Source organism: Chrysochloris asiatica, unplaced genomic scaffold (assembly GCF_000296735.1).
Source record: "Chrysochloris asiatica unplaced genomic scaffold, ChrAsi1.0 scaffold00075, whole genome shotgun sequence".
Classification (NCBI taxonomy): domain Eukaryota; kingdom Metazoa; phylum Chordata; class Mammalia; order Afrosoricida; family Chrysochloridae; genus Chrysochloris; species Chrysochloris asiatica.
In genome coordinates this window covers 8,599,429-8,618,360 of record NW_006408593.1, presented here as the reverse complement: position 1 = coordinate 8,618,360, position 18,932 = coordinate 8,599,429, and the positions used below count along the sequence as shown (strand labels likewise).

General features: G+C 40.9%; 1 protein-coding gene and 1 pseudogene across 1 annotated transcript in view; one reads left to right on the top strand and one right to left on the bottom strand.

The window, feature by feature from the left end:
- The window catches only part of LOC102821033, a 23,329-nt pseudogene extending 9,666 nt beyond the window's left edge, over positions 1 to 13,663 (top strand).
- HSD17B12 (hydroxysteroid (17-beta) dehydrogenase 12) overlaps positions 1 to 18,932 on the bottom strand; it is a 220,042-nt gene that overhangs the window by 153,010 nt on the left and 48,100 nt on the right. The gene's annotated exons all lie outside the window — the stretch shown is intronic.

Here is an 18,932-nt window from a genome sequence, read left to right as displayed (position 1 = left end):
GTGGCATCATTGATGGACTCAAGTGTGACAGCGGTAGTGAGGTTGGCCCAGGATTGGACATTGTTTCGTTCTGCTGTGCATGGGGTCGCTTTGAGTCGGTTCCGACTCGGTGGCACCTGACAACAACAACAAGAAGGAGCTCTGGTAGTGTTATGGTTATGAGTTTGACTGCTTACCTCACAGTCAGCAATTTGAAACTACCAGCAGTTCCGCAGGAGAAAGGTGGGGCTTTCTGTGCCCATGAAGATTTACAGCCTTGAAAATCCTATGCAGGATCACTATGAGTCGAAACTGACTCCATGGCACACCACCACGCTGGGAATGACAAATTGAAAAGGAATGGTATCACTTTCATCATAAAAAAGAACATTTCAAAATCTATCTTGAAGCACAATGTTTTCTGTGTAGGGTATTATCCATAAGCCTACAAGGAAGACCAATTAATACCATTATTTCAAATTTATGCATCAACCACTAAAGCCAATGATGATGAAACAGAAGAATTCTGTTTTTTCCATTTCTTCAATATGAAATAGATAAAACATGCAATCAAGATGCATTAATAATTACTGGTAGCTGGAATGTGAAAACTAGAACAAAGAGCAAGAATCAGTCATTGGAAAATATGGTCTTAGTGATAAAACAGAATTTTGCAATACCAATGACTTATTCATTGCAATATAAATGGTGACCACACATGTAGACCTTGCAAAAGGGATCACACAGGAATCAAATTGACTAAATTGGTGGAAAGAGACAATGAAGAAGCTCAGTATCATTAGTCAGAAGAAGGCCAGGAGCTGACTGTCATAGAGACCATCAATTGCTCAAGCGCAAGTTCAGGCTGAAGTTGAGGAAAATTAAAACAAGTCCACAAGAGCCAAAATATGACCCTGAGTATATCCCAACTGAATTTAGAGACTTTCTCAAGAACAGATCTGATGCATTAGACACTAATGACTGAAGACCAGACAAGTTGTGGGATGACATCAAGACCACCATACAGGAAGAAAGCAGAAGGTCATTAAAAAGACGAAAATGGATGTCAGAAGAGACCCTGAAACCTCCTCTAGACAACTGAGAAGCTAAAGCAAATGGAAGAAATGAGGAAGTCAAAGAGCTGAGCATAAAATTTCAAAGAGTAGCTTGAGAAGCCAAAGTCAAGTATTATAATGCAACGTGCAAAGACCTAGACTAGAAAACCAAAAGGAAAGAACACACTCGGCAGTACTCAACAGAAAGGAGCGTGAGACTGTCCTTGATAGAAGAGGCATTTCAATGCTAGAAAAAGACCCACCTCATTCACAATGTGTCAGGATGGCTGTGACAGGAATGAGTGCTCATCCATTCTAGCCCTGGCAGAAGGGGAGCATAACCACAATGGCTTAGTATGCCATTGTTATTTAGAGCCATCGAGTCAGTTCTGTCTCAGAGCGACTCTGTATAGGGTTTCTGAGGAGTGGCTGGTGGGTTTGAAAGGCTGACCTGTGGTTAGCAGTCCAGTGTTCATCCAGGACATGGCACACCAGGACTCCTGGCTTAGTACAGCATGCTACTAAACCTTACCGAAGTAGTGGCAGTTCACTGTTCTTGCCACTGAGATTTATTTCTTCAGTTAACACTGGGTCTTCTCAGCCTCCATAATGCTATGCAGGATATGGTTAAGTTGAGGTAGCTTTCAACAACATACAGATAAAAGCTAAAGGTATCAACCATAACACCACGACAGCCTTACATATTATCCAAACCCTAAGGGTTGGAAAAGGAGCTCTGGTAGCATAGTGGTTAGGAGTCAGGCTGCTACCCTCCAGGTCAGCCATTCAAAACTACCAGCTGATGCACAGGAGAAAGATGAGGCGTTCCGCTCCCATAAAGATTTTCAGCCTCAGCAACCCTATACAGAGTAGCTCTGAGTTGAAACCGACTCCATGGCACATAACCACCAAGGGTCGGTACGTATGATGACCATGGGGAGAATTGAGGTTGAGGAAGGAGGGAAGGGGGCAAAGACAGAAAGAGAAGAAAGGTTTATCCCTTCATATATAAATATAACACCAGAACCCAAATTTGTAACCCTTCAAGAAGATGGAAAGTGAAGACTATAAAGAATATCCCAACCTGGCATTCAGAAGTGTCTAGCTGGCTAGAGATTATATAAAACATTGGCAACCGAGCAGGACTAAACTTCCAGATTTTCTACAGTCAACAAAAATACTTTCGCTTGCGTAAGTTAAAAATATTCTACTCTTTTGTCCTCAACTTGCTAGGAACAGATATTTTTAGTCAGAACCCAAGCAACCTTATCAAAATCAAACATCAAAAAATAGATTGGAGGAACACTGGAAGCAAACAGGCTATTTTTAGCTTCTCGTCTATTCCCTGCCACTGCCCACCAAATTCTGACTGTAGAGCCCATACATAAGAGCTTAGTTATTCCAGGCAGACTCCTTCTCCTGACCCATTGTTGTATTTTTTTCCTCCCTGAACACCTGAATGCAGAAAACACTCGATTGATTAAAGATTAATCCTGCTGCAAACCATGACAGCTGCCTTTCCTCTGAGTGCAGTTGTGGGGGTGGGGAGAATAGAAAATGACAGCGACTTGCATCAGTGTTCCTCTTGGGGATCTATTACATGGGAAGAAAATTGCTATTTCAATTCCCTTTTGTTGCTAAAAATAGCACTCTCAATTGATTCAAGCAAACAAGGTAGGGCTTAGCAGCGCTGAATTTAGAAACCGCTGAAGTCCCTCCAGCAAATGTGAATGCAGCCCAACACATGCCAGCTCATATTTAACAAAGAACAAAGAAGAAAAGCATGCAGCCTTCCAGTTAATAAAACAGCAACCATTTCCTGCATTCTTGTTACAAGACAGACAGTGAAAGTGACGCAGCATAAGAAAAGACAATGCTCACTTGTTCTTCCAAGTCCTCATTTAAGACACAATCATTTTTTCAGGGAAAATGAAAAGCTATAAAAATAAAACCAGATGTTGTGGGCATCTCTAAGAATCCCCTGGTTCAAAGGAATACACATCTTTTTTCCAAGCACAGCACATTAGGGTAAGAAAAAAAAATAGATAAAAAACCAGCTTACAAATATCTTATCCCATTCAGTCCTCTCAGGTTCTCCACAAGCAGCCCTCTCTCCCACCTTGCCCTTCCTTTCTGTTGACCCAACCAGATAGCGTAGACTGTTAAAATCAAAATGAACCCGAACCCACTGCCAGTGGTTGAGTTGGTTCCAACTCACAGAAATGCACAGGACAGATGAGTCAGGCTCTGCAGGCTTTCTGAGGCTGTACATTTTTACAGGAACAGACCAGACTCCTCTTTCCCCCCCCCCCCCCCCGAGTAGATGGTGGATTTGAACTGCCAACCTTTCAGTTAGTAGCCCAAACATTGAACCCTATATACCACCAGGCATCCGCAGATAGTTACAGCTTGCCATTTAAAAAGCAAACCAACAACAAACACACATAGAGACACACACAAATACAAAAAAAAAAAAAAATTCTCAAATACCTATAAATTCCTAAGAGAGAAACGGAAGAAACTATGGGAAGCAGGATCTGGTAACAGTAGCTAATTCCCTGGGCAGACTTTCAGGTAAGGCCATGTGGAGCCTTCTGGAAGCACCAAAACCCCAAAATACCTTCTGCCTTTTTTCACTTTACTTGGTTAACTTAAAACCTTTCCAAATATTGATTCATTTCAGTTCATGCCCCACTCTTTAAAGATGAAACCCTCGTATAAGAATGAAAAGGCTATCAACCCTTATGTCTGAGTGTGATTCAGTTGATTCAAATTGCTTTGTGGCTTCTTCTGGGAATACCCAAACTCTTAACAGTGCCATGCAAGGACCCTGATGAGAGTAAGAATTATGACTGGGAACAGAAGAGTTACTACTTTTGGATCACAGGGTCTCTATAAGAGACTGTAACGGAAAGGACTTAGACTTTTGCTTTGTTAATAATGTAATGGGGCTTCGAAAAGTTCATGGAAAAATTAAGTTACTATTTTTTTTCCACAAACATTTTGAAGACACTCTTGTACAAAGGCAGTATGTGGAGTGGTTAAGAATATGGGCTTTAAAATCAGACTAGTTATTCAAGTCTGGAGTCCTGGTGTGGCACTGTAGGATAAGCACCGGATTGCTAACAGCAAGGTGAGCAGTTCAAACCCACTAGCTGCTCCTTGGAAACCCTACATAGGGTCGCTAGGAGTTGGAACCGATTTGATGGCACTTAACAATAGGTTGAAGTTTAAATTCAAATTGGAACTCTGCCACCTATCAGATGTTGGTTAATCTCTATCGTCTTGGTTTATCTCGTAGGGTCATTGTAAAGTTCAATAAAATAATATTAATAATAGTACCCACCATACTGGAATGTTTGAGAATTAAACGGAACAATGTGTATAATATACTTGGCACGTGATTTGGTGCATAGTAAATGTAGCAATTAGACAAGGAGTACTAGAAAGTGGAAGGGTTAAGAAAGAAAATTTAAAATTACTTAGGTTAAACAGAAAGGAGCTCTGGTAGCGTAGTGGTTACGAATCGGGCTGCGAACCGGAAGGTCAGCAGTTCGAAACTACCAGCTGCTCCACGGGAGAACGATGAGGCGATCTGCTCCCGTAAAGATTTACAGCCTTGGAAACCCTATTCAGGGTCGCTATGGGTCGAAACCGACTCGACGGCACTTAACAACAACAACAACAAGGTTAAACAGAACAACTAAAGGACAAGCAACCAAAGGAAAAAAAACGGATATATTGAATTTAATGAAAATTTTTTAATTTGTGCATCAAAAGACATTATCAAGAGAGTAAGACAACCCACAGAGTGAGAGATAATTATGTGCACATCACAAATCTGATGAGAGCCTGGGGCCCTGGTGTGGTGCTGTGGATTAATGCACTGCAATGTCAGTTTGAACCAACAAGGTCGGCGGTTCAAACTCCCCAGCTGCTCCTTGGAAACCTATACAGGGTTGCTATGGGTCGGAACTACTCTACGACACTTAGCAACAACAATCCAGAATATATATGAACTCCTACAACACAAAAACAACCCAATCAAAAAATGGGCAAAGGACTTGAATAGACATTTCTCCAAAGAAGAAACACAAACAACTAACAATCACACGAAAAGATTTTCAACTCAAATCAAAACCACAAAGAGATAGCACTTCATACCCACTACGTTGTTGTCCATAGTTTTTAAACAACAGAAAATAATAAGTGTTGGCGAAGATGTGGAGAAATTGGAACTCTCATAAATCCTGATGGGGATTTACAATGATGCAGCTGTTATGAAACACATTTAGATATTCCTCAAACAGTTAAACACAGAACTCCACTCCTAGCTATATACCCAAAAGAACTACAAACAGGTATTCAAGCAAATACTGCTGTATGAATATTCACAACAGCATTCCTCACAATAGTCAAAAGATGGATACAATTCAAGAGAAAAATAAGCAAACAAAATGTGGGATAGCCATACAAATGGGATATTACTCGGCCATTAAAAGGATAAACTGCATCACTATGTTTTTACATGAATAAGAAGTAGCAAGTTTTCCACAAACCCCTTGGGCGTTAGGTACTGTGCACATTATATTTTTATGAGCACATTATTTGCCTGAGCATGCTATATAAGAAAATACAGTATGTTAAGTAAAAGACGCTAGACACAAAAGGTCACATATGACAATTCCATGTTTATGACACATCCCTAACAGGTAGTAAATCTACAGAGACAAAAAGCAGACCAGTGGTGTCTAGGGGGTAGGGGGGTGCGAGATGGGAATTAGGGAGTTTCCTTTTGGAGTAAAGTAAATGTTCTGGATCTAACGCGAGTTAGATGGATGCACAACACTGTAAATGTACTAAATGTCACTGGATCCTATATTTTAAAATGGCTACTGGTTGATTGGATGTTAAATGAATTTAACCTTGCTTTTAAAAAAGTTCTTAAGGGGGAAAAAAGTTACTGTTAGTTTTTAATCCAAGGGCTAGACGGGGAAAGACACAGTTGTTGCAATTTCTCTTGCTGCACTATCATTTGAATTCGGGAAATGAAAACCCCCAATTAACTCATTGTTCAATTTACACTACAGAATACAGAGGAACCTAGATCAATCTGGAGTCTTCCTACGGTTAAAACAGCCCTTTTACCAGTATCTAAATCTCTGGTAGTGTAGTGGTTACGAATTGGGCTGCGAACCGCAAGGTCAGCAGTTCGAAACTACCAGCTGTTCCGCAGGAGAAAGATGAGGCTTTCTGCTCCTATAAAGATTAACAGCCTCGGAATCCCTGTAGAGTGTCACTATGAGATGGAACTGACTCCACAGTATTTAACAACAACAACAACAAATCCTGTGTGGCACTGTAGGATATGCACTCGACCATAAGGTCGGTTTTTCAAACCTATGAGCCGCTCCTCGGAAACCCTATGCAAGGTCACTATGAGTTGGAACTGACTGGATGGCACTTACCAACAACAAACAACAAGCCTACTGAATACCTAACATGTGCTAAACAGATAGTGACTGTTTTAATCATCCCCACACTCGATGCGGTACAGACAGTAAGTAGTTGCCCCAACAACTCTATGAGGGTTGTGGATTAATCGTCCTAACTTTACAGATGAAGAAACATTCGCAGAGAGGTTAAGTGACTTGCCAGTGGTCACATCACCCTAAGTCTAATCACAGCATGAACCCAACGCACAGGAGAAATGTGTATTCCGTATACTTGGAATTACCTATACTGTCACATTTCACCATGTTGCACCTGTGGACAAACAAATATGTCAAAGAAGTCTACATGCAAAAAATGCATGACATCATATTTCCAGTTTCTACCAGAATAATACAAATCTGGAAGAGTGCTGAAGTGGTTTAATCAGCAGCCAGAAGAAAAAGGTAGAGGTATAGTTCAATAGTGGTGAGTCACTTGTAACCCAGTGACTTTGATAACACTGTACAGGAAATTTGGGTCATAGGAACTTCATAAAATGGCAGATCTTACAAGTTTTGAAAACACTGTAGGCAATATAATGTGATCATTCCTTCATGAATTGCTGAATGCAGATTATGTGTCAGGCTGAAGACACTAAGTACAAACTCACAAGGAAGTAGACAAAGAAAAATCAAACTTGACTTTAACTCTCTTGCTCAAGAATCCATAATGCCTGCTAAATTTAGGTGCTGTAGGATACGCATTGGACCACAGTGTCCATTTGAACCTTAAGGTCAGCGATTTCAAACCCATCAGCCACTCCTTGGAAAATCTATACAAGGCCTCCTTGAATAGGAACCGACTTCACGGCACTTAACAACATAACCACCTAATTTAATAATAAAATCTCAGTTTAGCATTCTGGTAGAGTAGTGGTTACGAGTTGGGCTGCTAACCTCAAGGTCAAAAGTTCGAAACTAACAGCGGTTCCGCGGAAGACAGATGAGGCTTTTTGCTCCCATAAAGATTTACAGCCTCAGAAACCCTACACAGGGTTGCTATGAGTTGGAAACAACTCAGTGACTCTTAGCAAACAACCCAATTATCTACTAGGAGTTACAAAGTCTACAGCTGGAAGTGTCATAGCAAGTAATTCAATGGGTAGGTACACAGGTAGTACCAACAACAAATTTGAGAATAAGAAACATAGATTGCTAAGCTATCCTATATATATTGTTTTCTCCTCCCTGAAGAATCAAAGCCATGGCAGCCCAACACATTTGCTTCCTGTCAGAAAACATCTGGCTCAATCTGCTTACTACTTTTTAGGAAGACCCAAGACTGCCAAGGCTGCAAGTGAAATTATGCTAAGTAACTCAATGACTATCACACTTTTCTGAATGAGATATACTTCCAACTGAAACTGTTTACAGGAGCTTTATGTAACCCAACTCTGTTATGCTTAACAGCAACAGTAATTAACATTTCTGAGTTTCAGTTTCAGCATCTTTAAAATGTAATCAGAAACTAACGGAATGTCCAAGGCCCTCTGATTCTATAACTATGATGTATAAAATATAGTTTGGGGCCCTGCTAGTGTAGTGGGTTGGGCTGCTAACTGTAAGGTCAGCAGTTTGAATCTATCAGCTGCTCCTCCATGGAAAAAAGAAGAGGTTTTCTGCTCCTGTAAAGATTTACAGCCTTGGAAACCCTCTGCAGAGTCGCTATGAGTCAGAACACACTCCACAGCACACCACCACCACCACCAATGTGATGACTGGAACTGTGATGGCCTTGGCAGGGCCACATCAAGTGATTTCACAGGCCTTATACAGCATACAGAGTCCTGGTAAGGCGCTGTGGGTTAATGCGCCAGACTGCAAAGCTGTTTGAACTGCTAGGTCAGCGGTTCAAGCTTACCAGCCGCTCCTATACTGGGTCAGAATTGACTCGTTGGCACTTCACAACAATAACAATATGGCATACAGACCGGCCATTCCCACCCCTATTATACGAGGCTGCCATGAGTCTGAACTAATTCTATGGCACACAACCACCATACTTCTCTCTCATCTATATAATTTCTCAAAGAAAAAAACAGAAACTGTGTAAGTCGACCAAGAACTGTGATTTAAAAGAATGGAATAAACCTACAGCTAGTTCCTCTTCAGATTCCTGGTGTGGTGCTGTAGGATCGCCACTAGACTGCAAACCACAAGGTCAGCAGTTCAAACCCACCAGCTGTTCTTTGGAAACCCTACATAGGGTCGCTAAGATTCAGAACTGACTCAATGGCTCTTAACAACAATGGCTCATCTTCAGACATGTAAGACAGAGAGAACACATTTTAGCAACTCTCAACTTTTCTTCCATAGACCTTTAACCAGAAAGGTTAAAACAACAATTAGAGCATTATGTCTATAACTTTGATTTCTGTCAACCCTTGGGTGACCGGTGAAATAACTTTCTGCTTGTCATTTGAAGTGTGCCTTACTCAAGTTCATGGATAAACGACGAGCCCAGATGCAGTGAGACGGCAGTCACCACAGTCATGTGGAAGCATAGTCTTCTCCCTGCCGGTGAAAAATATAAGGGGGCTTCAAAAAGATCATGGAAAAATTAAATGAAAAGAGAATGGAATTTTCCCACAAACTTCATGAAGCCCCCTTTTATAATTTCTAACCAAAGGCAGAAATCAAACATAACCTTGTATATTTTTCAGTGGTCTCAGTTATTTACTTATACTTCTTTTTACTCAGCAGAGTATTTGCAGAAACTCTGGTAAGCGTAGTGGTTACGAATCGGGCTGCTAATGTCATGGTCAGCAGTTCAAAACTACCAGCTATTCTGCAGGAGAAAGATGAGGCTTTCTGCTCCCGTAAAGATTTACAGCTTCGGAAACCCTGTACAGGGTCGCTATGAGTCGGAACCAACTCCAAGGCAAACAACAACAACATAGGTCTCTAGTGAAAGTTGTCACAACCTTTTCAAATGTAAATTATGTAACAAAGTTTCACTGTCTGGACTAGAGTTCTAAGAGAAACAACAAAGTCTCCAAGACTTAAGTTGTATTGTTGACTAACCTATGTACCTACCTTGCAGTTGGTATTGGTAAGTGCCCTCAGGTTGGTTCTAACTCACAGTGACCCTATGGACAACAGAACGCAACACTGTTTGGTCCTTCGCCATCCTCACATTTGTTCACTTGGAGCCCACTGTTGCAGCCTCTATGTCAATCCATCTTGTCTGAGGCCTTCCTCTTCTGTAGCTCTACTTTATCAAGCATGATGTCCTTCTCAAGAAAACTGGTCCTTCCTAATGACATGTCCAAAGTATGTCAGACAAAGTCTCGCCATCCTGGCTTCTAAAGGAGCATTCTGGCTGTGTACTTCTTCCAAAACAGATTTGTTTGTTCTTCTGGAAGTCTGTAGTACTTTCAGTATTCTTCACCAACATCATAATTCAAATGCATCAATTTTTCTCTCATCTTCTTTACTCATGGTCTAGCTTTAACATGCATACTTTGCAAGTATGTGCTGTTAAATGTTTTAACAACACCTTCAATTCATCATAAGATTAGGAGATGGATGAATTTATGGATTTCTATTAGATCTTTAACGCCTGGTGAGGCACTATAGGATGAGCACTGGACTGCTAGCCAAAAGGTTGGCGGTTTAAACCCACCAGCTGCATCTCAGAAACCTTATGTAGAGTCACTATGAGTCAGAACCAACTCAACAGCACTTAACAACAACATTAGATTCTATAGATGCTCCGGAGTCCTTGCTTTTCCTAATTGGTCATTGATCCTTAAAACTCAATGGTATCTGAAGCAAATCTTTGAAGGTCATGCCTCTCCTTGCCATGTGCGGGCTGAGCTGTGGGATCAGCATCGGTGTGCAAACCACAAGGTCAGCAGTTCAAACCCACCAGCCATTCCTCGGAAACCCTATATACAGTGTCGCTCTGAATCAGAGCCACCTGGACAGCACTTAACAACAACTAACTTAATTGGCATTCCAGTGTGGCACTGTAGGATAAGCACTGCTAACTGCAAGACCAGCAGTTCAAACCTACCAGCTTCCCCTTGGGACCCCTACACTGGGTTGTTATGAGTTGGAACCAACTCGACAGCACATGACGACAACAAGTAGCCTAACACTCTATTGCCTTCCCCCTTTCAGTCTTTCAGGATGAACATCCGGTAACATTACTGGTACAATGCAGCTTTGTGTGGAATAGCAAAATCATTCAAACCATCTAAATGTCCAGTGTAGTGGTTACGAATCGGGCTGCAAACCACAAGGTCAGCAGTTCGAAACTACCAGCTGTTCCGCGGGACAAAGATGAGGCTTTCTGCTCCCGTAAAGATTTGCAGCCTCGGAAACCCTGTACAGGGTCGCTATGAGTCGGAACTGACTCCAATGTCCAACAATACACAACTAAATAAATTATAGTGTATTGATGCTAAGGAATACAATGCCACTATCAAAAATGATGGCATCAAAGAACAGTTACTGGCAGTAAAAAAAATCTGATATATTCCTAAATAAAAACTAAAAAAAGTGGGGCACAGTTGATTATTTTTAATTTACCGATGTTTATTTCTCTTGAAAACCCTTTATTAGACTATCTAATGATCAGTATCTAAAAACTAGTCAAAATAAGCTTATCAATAAAGTAGTTCAGAAATAAACCAACTCCTAAAGGCAGCAGTACAATACCCATTTTTAAAAAATAAAATAAAAATGGTTTACACACATATGTATATAAACCCGTACTGGAAAATGTCTAATGGGTCATAATTACACTAAGAAGTTGGTGGTAATAACTTAGCTCTGTGTAGAAGATTGAGTAACTTTTATTTTCTTTTTACGGAGCCATTATTTTTAAATTCTCCTCTAAAGAGAAAAAGTACTTCTTAAATAATGTTTTTATAAGGTGTAAAATTAAGATCGAATTATGGTCAGTAGGTACTAACTTGACCAGAATTGTACTCCAGAGGTCCCCATGTGGTTATGATAGCCCAGTGAAACAGTCTGTGTATCAGTTAGCATTTAGAGCCTAAGTAGAAAAGCACTCAATAAACTCAGGCTTTCCAGAAACAAAATGAAAGAAAACAAAGAACTAAACCTGTTTGACTTCTCTGGAGAAGTGGGTGACGACTGCCTACTGCACACTCAAGGCCAATCTATCTTCCTGATCTGAGACCAGGAAGCCTATTAGACAAAGTGCTAAGTAAGGAAGAGGACTGACCAAAGGCCACAGACAGGATGCAGTGTTGGTGAAGGGATTCCTGTGTTTTTCCTCTTGCATTATTTACCATACAGCTCACCACCCAGGTTTTGGTATGCTGTACTGTATGGCTTGCATGTTACTGTGATACTTGAAGCTACACCACCAGTCTTTCAAATACCAGCAGGGTCATCCATGGTGGGCAGGTTTCAGCAGAACTTACAGACTGCGAAAGACTAAGAAGAAAGGTCTGGCAGTCTACTTTCAAAACAACACTATACTGGTGGCCATGTTCGTCACCGATAAGGGGAAGTAAGGGAAAAACAGCAATGAACCTGCGAGCTAAGCCCTACAACGTTCAATAGACTCCTGTGAACCCAGATGGAGACCTGGTTGGCCAATAGTGTGACAAGACCTGGGGATTTTGGGGCCCAGAGTCAGTGACATAGCCTCAGAGGACTAGAGTGGAGAGTGAAGTGTCCAGCTGATAAGAAGAGAGGGCATATGCACAAGAACACCCACACTTGCAGATAATGCCCACTTGACCTGACTTCAATGACTGGATGATCAGAGCTCAACTAGAAGAAGAAAAGAAAAGGGGAAAAAAGAGTAATCTGATAGAATTTGATGTACTTGACCTACACCTATGGATGCAGTAGCTCTAAAAGGGAACAAATCTTTACAGCGAGGATCATTCCCACCCCTCCATGCACAGAGTAGACAGGGATGGGCAACTTGGACATTGGCTACCCAAAGTGGGGGGGGGAGCCTACAAAGTCAAGAAGTGACTTGCTTACAAGCTAGCTTTCAAGAGGGAGCCTAGATCCAGAGGGCGCAGAGGAAGGTAGAATCTCCACTAAGTAGTATCCAATCTGTCTGGGTGGGGCTAATGAAAGGAGATGCAGATAGGTCTCTTGTGACACAATAGTGAATGATTGTTATCAGGACTGATTGTGAAGGCTGGAAATGTAAAGGCAGACTTTTGTAGCAAAAGGAAGGGAGTGATTAACTTTGCAGTCTTAGGAACGGGAGGTCCCTGGGACCATCAAGGGAGAAGAGCGGAGAGAAGGACCCCACCCAGAGAAGCAGTGACGCCAGAGATGGAAGCAGAGATGATGAAGTGGATGGAGTAGCTGGGAACTCTAGACCCAGAGAGGGAGAGGGACTGTGTGCTGACAACCAGGAAGCAGGCTTTGTAGGGTATACCCTTTGGTTGGTTGATGAAGCATGGAGGGGATTGTAACCATGGCAATGAAACGACAGAGGATAGTATGAGTGTAAAGCTAATGTTCTCCCATGTAAACGATCACGTAATTCACAATAAAACATTTGAAAAGAAAAACAAAAACCACTATGCATCACAACCAAATACTGTTCAACATGAAGGGGCTTCAAAAAGTTTGTGGAGGTTCTGAAGAGGCGCTTCTGAGGGTGGTGATAGATTGCAGGCAGCTGGCGCGACGGCTGAGAAGTGCGACTTGGATCTAGCAATTGGGAGGCAGCCGACTTAGGTAATGAAGAGAGAAAACAAAAGTTCCTGACACTCATGGGAGCAGAAAGAACATACTGGTTGTCTTGTTTCAGGAGAACACAAATCAACACCTCACTTTCGAACAGGGGAAGAAGACAAGAAAATTAATGAAGAGCTGGAGTCTCAGTATCAGCAAAGTATGGACAGTAAATTATCAAGAAGATATCGACGACGTTGTGGAGTTGGCTTCAGTGAGGTAGAAGACCATGATGGAGAAGGTGATGTGCCAGGAGATGATGATGATGATGATGATGAGTCACCTGACCCTGGAAGCCCAGAGGACCGTGAAAGTGATTCTGAGTCAGAGAAAGAAGAATCTGCTTTAGAACTACAAGCTTCAGAACACCCTGACGAGGTGGAGGATCCCAAAAACAAGAAGGATGCAAAGAGCAATTATAAAATGATGTTTGTTAAATCCAGTGGTTCATAACTACCCAAACACTTAAGTCTTTGTATTAAAAGTAAGCCTTATTGTTATAATGCACAGTGAAGGACTGCTTATAAGAGCACAGACCTTTGTATTAAAAATTTTTAAAAGTCCCTTTTAAAAAATTACAAAGGCTATTTGCTTTCAGATGCTATGGGTTACACTTTTGTGGGCATGACTAACGATTTTTGTAAAGAGTAAGAGTTGTATAAATAAGAAATAAATACAATACTCAGCATCCTTTCATATTAGCAACATTAGCCCTCTAATCTTACCTTCTTACCCCTTTCTAATGCAGTTGAGGGGCAACACTTTTGAAACTGGTAAAGTTTTGTGGGTCTTTTTGTTGTTGTGATAGCATTTTATCCTTTTTTGTTTTTTCATGTTTTTCTCTTATAAAAGTTTATTTGAGACTGGGATAAGTTCATGAAAAATATTATTTTATCATACTTAGCTGTAGTAGAATTGTTCATCCTAGACATTTCTCCTTTCAATAACAATCTAAATTAATGATGACTAAGGATTAGAGATTTAGTTACTCTTACCGATTCAGCTCTACTCTTTCAGACCAAAGCACCGTGAGTACAAGTACTTTCATACTTGTTAGAATGCAATTACAACTGTCATAAATCTATAATATTATAACCCCAAGCAGTCTTTATATAATTTAAAGTACATATTAGATTTTTAAAATCATATTTGGCCTATTTTACAGAAGAAATTATTTCTGTAATCATTTGGTCCTATCTATTCAGGATTATGTAAAACTGATTTTTTTTTTTTTTTTCCTTTGAGGTGTACTAATGTGCCCAAACAACATATTGCATTGCACAAATCTGCTGCACAAGACCTTTTTAAAGTATTGAAGAGCAAAGATGTCAGCTTGAGGACTAAATGTGTGCCTGACCCAAGCCATGGTATTTTCATAACCTCATATGCATGTGAAAGTTGGACAGTGAATAAGGAAGACTATAGAAGAATTGGTGCTTTTGAGTTGTGGTATTGGAGGAGAATACTGAAAGTGCCATGGACTGCCAAAAGAACCAACAGATGTGTGTTGGAAGAAGTGCAGCCAGAGTGCTACTTGGAGGCCAAGATGGCCAAACTTCGTCTCTCATACTTCAGACATATTGTCAGGAGGGACCAGTTGCTAGAGAAGGATATCATGTTTGGTAAGGTGGAGAGTCAGAGAAAAAGAGGAAGACCCCCAGTGAGATGGATTGGCAAAGTGGCATCATCAGTGGGCTCAAGCATGGCAACAGTAGTGAGGTTGTCCCAGGATCGGGTAGTGTTTCATTCTGCTGTGCATGAGGTCGCTAGGGGTCAGTACCGACTCGATGGCACCTAACAACAACAAAGGCCTAAAAAAGAGAACAGTTTTCCCCATTTGGTTGTGACACCTTTTGTCTTCATTATCTAAAAATTAGCGACAGGCTTATTGAACAAGAAAGCTGAAGCAAGAAATTCTCATCATGTTATCTCAGTACTATTAGAAATATTACTTTCTCATTAAAAATTTTAAAAAGTTTGTGAATATTTTTCTTTATCTATTAGTTCAATTTTTCCACCAACTTTCTGAAGCCTCCTTGTATGGGCTGGAAGATGAGTCCCCTAAGTAGGAAGGCACAGTGGCTGCACCAATGGACTCAAGCACACCACTGGCTGTGTCTCTGGAGAGCACACAGCAACTTTGCTTCTGTTGAACCTGGAGCCATGAACTGGAGCTTATTTGAAGGCAACTAACAACAACTATGGAGTCCTGGTGTGGTGCTGTAGGATAAGCACAGGACTGCTAACTGCAAGGTCAGCGGTTCAAACCCACCAGCCACTTGCTATGAGTCAGAACTGACTCCATGACACTTAACAACACAACACTGAGTTGTTTTTTTATTGCTGGGGATAGAGAGTTATAAAACTCAGCATTAAAAGGCTTGTTCTAGGGAGGCAATATATATCAACCAAGTACCTAATAATCACAAGTCATTCTATTGTTGTTCCTGGGTACCCTATAGTCATTTTGACTCACAGCAAGCTATGTGCCTGAGTAGAACTGCCACCATAGGGATTTCTAGGCTATACTCTTTACAGGGAGTTCTGGTGTGGCACGCAGAATAAAGCACTGGACCACGAGGTCAGTTTGAACTGCAAGATCGGTGCTTCAAATCCACCAGCCACTCCTTGGAAACCCTATACAGGGTTGCTATAAATCGGCGCCAACTCAACGGCACTTAACAACAACAACAACTCTCTTTACAGAAGCAGATCTCCAGGTCTTTATTCAGAGGTTTAAGCACAGTCAAGTGCTTATAATCAGTCTCCCCACCAGGTCACTTATCAATCACTCTACTAGCATGCTGAAGATTCAGCTAGACAACTTCATACAAAGTCCCTAGAGCCATCTACTCAAATTTTACTTAAGTACAAATAAGACCACTTTCAATGAGTCAGCTAACACCACACAACCAACTTGTCTGGTGGAATGTACTTACTCTTTCTGACAAGAGCAAATCAGCCCAACGACTTCAGCAAGGTCACAGATGGTTTCAGTGGACTTCCTGGTCTGTAATAGGTGACAGTCCTCCGTATCATATACGGTTACAGGTTGGACTCTGTCCTCTAAAAAGGCATGTGGAAGTCCTAACCTCCACGAACTGTGAATGTACACTTATTTGGACACAGGCTTTGCAAATGTAATCACATTAGGAGGAGGTCATTATGGTGGGCCCTGATCCAATACAATTAGTGTCCTTCAAAGAGAAGAGACAAACACACACAGGGAGAACACCATGTTATGACCCTGGGGACTAGAAGTTAAAGAGTACTACGTGTTCCTAGTGACACTGGAAACTAAGAGAGATGCATGGAACAGATTCTTCCCTAGAGCCTTCAGAGAGAGAATGGCCCTGCCAACATCTTGGTTCAAGACTTCTAGCCACCAGAATAAGAACTGATGGTACTGAAGATGAAGTCCAACCTACACTGAAGATATTGGCAAAAAACAAGGTTCAGGGAATTAACTAACTGAACTGTGTCTACAAACGATGCAATGCTGGAAGCACTCACTCATCTATGCTAAAAATGTGGAAGACAGCTGCCTGGCCTATCAACTGGAACTGATCCATATTTGTACCCCTTCCAAAGCAAGGTGAGCCAACAGAATGCAGAAATTATCAAACATTATCAGTAATAGCACACACAAGTAAATTTTTGCTGGAGTTAATTTTTAAATGGCTGCAGCAGTCCATCAACAGAGAACTGCTAGAAATTCAAGCCAGATTCAGAAGAGGACACGGAACAAGGGATGTCATTGCTGACGGCAGATGGATCTTGGCTGAGAGCAGAGAGCATCAGAAAGATATTTACCTGTGTTTTATTGACTATGCAAAGGATATAACAAAGTATAGATAACACTATGAGGAACTGTGCTCACATGGAACCTGCATAGAGACCAAGAGGCAGTTGTTTAAACAGAACAAAAGAATACTTACGGTTGAAAAATCAGGAAAGGTGTGCATCAGGATTGTATCTTTCACCATGTTTATTCAGTCTGTATATTGAGCAAATAATCTGAGAAATTCAACTTATGAAGAACACAGACAGTATCAAGACTTGAGGGAGATTCATTAACAACCTGTGATATGCAGATGACATAACCTTGCTTACTGGCAAAAATCAAAGACTACAGCTTTCATTCTAGATTACATTTCAACATAGAGGAAACAACCATCTTTATAACTGGACCAATGAGCAACATGACAAACAGAAAAAATTAAAGTTGTCAAGGATTTCATTTTACTTGGGTGCACAATCAACACCCATGGAAGCAGCAGTCAAGAAATCTAACAATGCAATGCATTGGACAAATCTGCTACAAAAGACCTCTTTAAAAGCTTAAAGAGCAAAGAGGTCATTTTGAGGTTTAAGGTATACCTGACCCAAACCATGGTATTTTCAATGTATGGAAAAACTGGACAAAATGAATAAGGGAAAACTAAGAAGAACTGAGGTATATATACTGTGATGATATGTATTATGATGATGATAAAGAATATTGAACACATAGTAGTTCAAGCTCACCAGTCACTCCTCAGAAACCCTATACAGGGTTGCTGTGAGTCGGAACCGACTTGACACACTTAACAACAACTTAAAGAACAAACAAATCCGTCTTGGTAGAACAGCCAGAATGTTCTTTAGAAGTTACGATGGTAGACTTCATCTCAAGTACTTTGGATATGTTATCAGGAGGACCTAGTCCTCGAAGAAGCACATCATGCTTAAGTAAGTAGAGGGCCAGCAAACAAGAGGAAGAATGTCAACAAGATGGACTGACAGAGAGGCCGTGACAATGGGCTCAAACATGGCAGTGATTGTGAGGATGACGCAGGACCAGGCAGCATTTCATTCTGTGGGACATGGGGTCACTATGAGTTGGAACCAACTTGACAGCATTCAGCAACAGCCTCCAGAACTGTGAGAGAGTAATTTCCACTGCTTTTAGTCACCTAGCTGGAGGAAACTAACAGACTATCTCACGTCACTGAGAATGAGCAAGACATGACTCCTTATATAGACTGAGTATGTTTAAGTAAGTTTATCCTTTTAGTACTCATTGTGGTTTCAAATTTATGTCCTGTATAAATAAAATCTGTTCTTTGAATTGTTATGTAAACTGCCCCCAATTAACTTAATGGAAGCTTTAAGAATCTTGTTGGAATGGAAATCTCTCCTCCTCCATCACTTGAACTATTTTCGTGAATTTTTATTTTCTAACACTGTCTCCTTAAAAATGGACTCCACCTGCATTCTGACAGACTAGCAGCTTTTGATTTGGGACAGAACCTACGTAAGAAATAGACAGAAATCTTAATAGGCAAGACATGTCATGACATTTGCTCTAAAACAATTATTCAGATACCACCTAAATCTTAGAAAATCAGTCCATTAAAAGGCCAATTTCTTTTTATTTAATGTTTTATTGTGAATTATGTGATAGTTTACGTGGGAGAACATTAGCTTTACATTCATCCTATCATACGTTGTTTCATTGCCATGATTACAATCCCCTCCATGCATCATCAACCAACCAAAGGGTATACCCTGCAAGCCTGCCCCCCAGTTGTCAGCACACAGCCCCTCTCCGTCTCTAGGTCTAGAGTTCCCAGCTGCTCCATCTCTCCACTTCGTAGTCTCTGAAAAAGGCCAATTTTGAAACTGGAAGTTCTTTATTCATCTAATTCAAGAGATAATGAAGGGAAGAAACAGACAAACA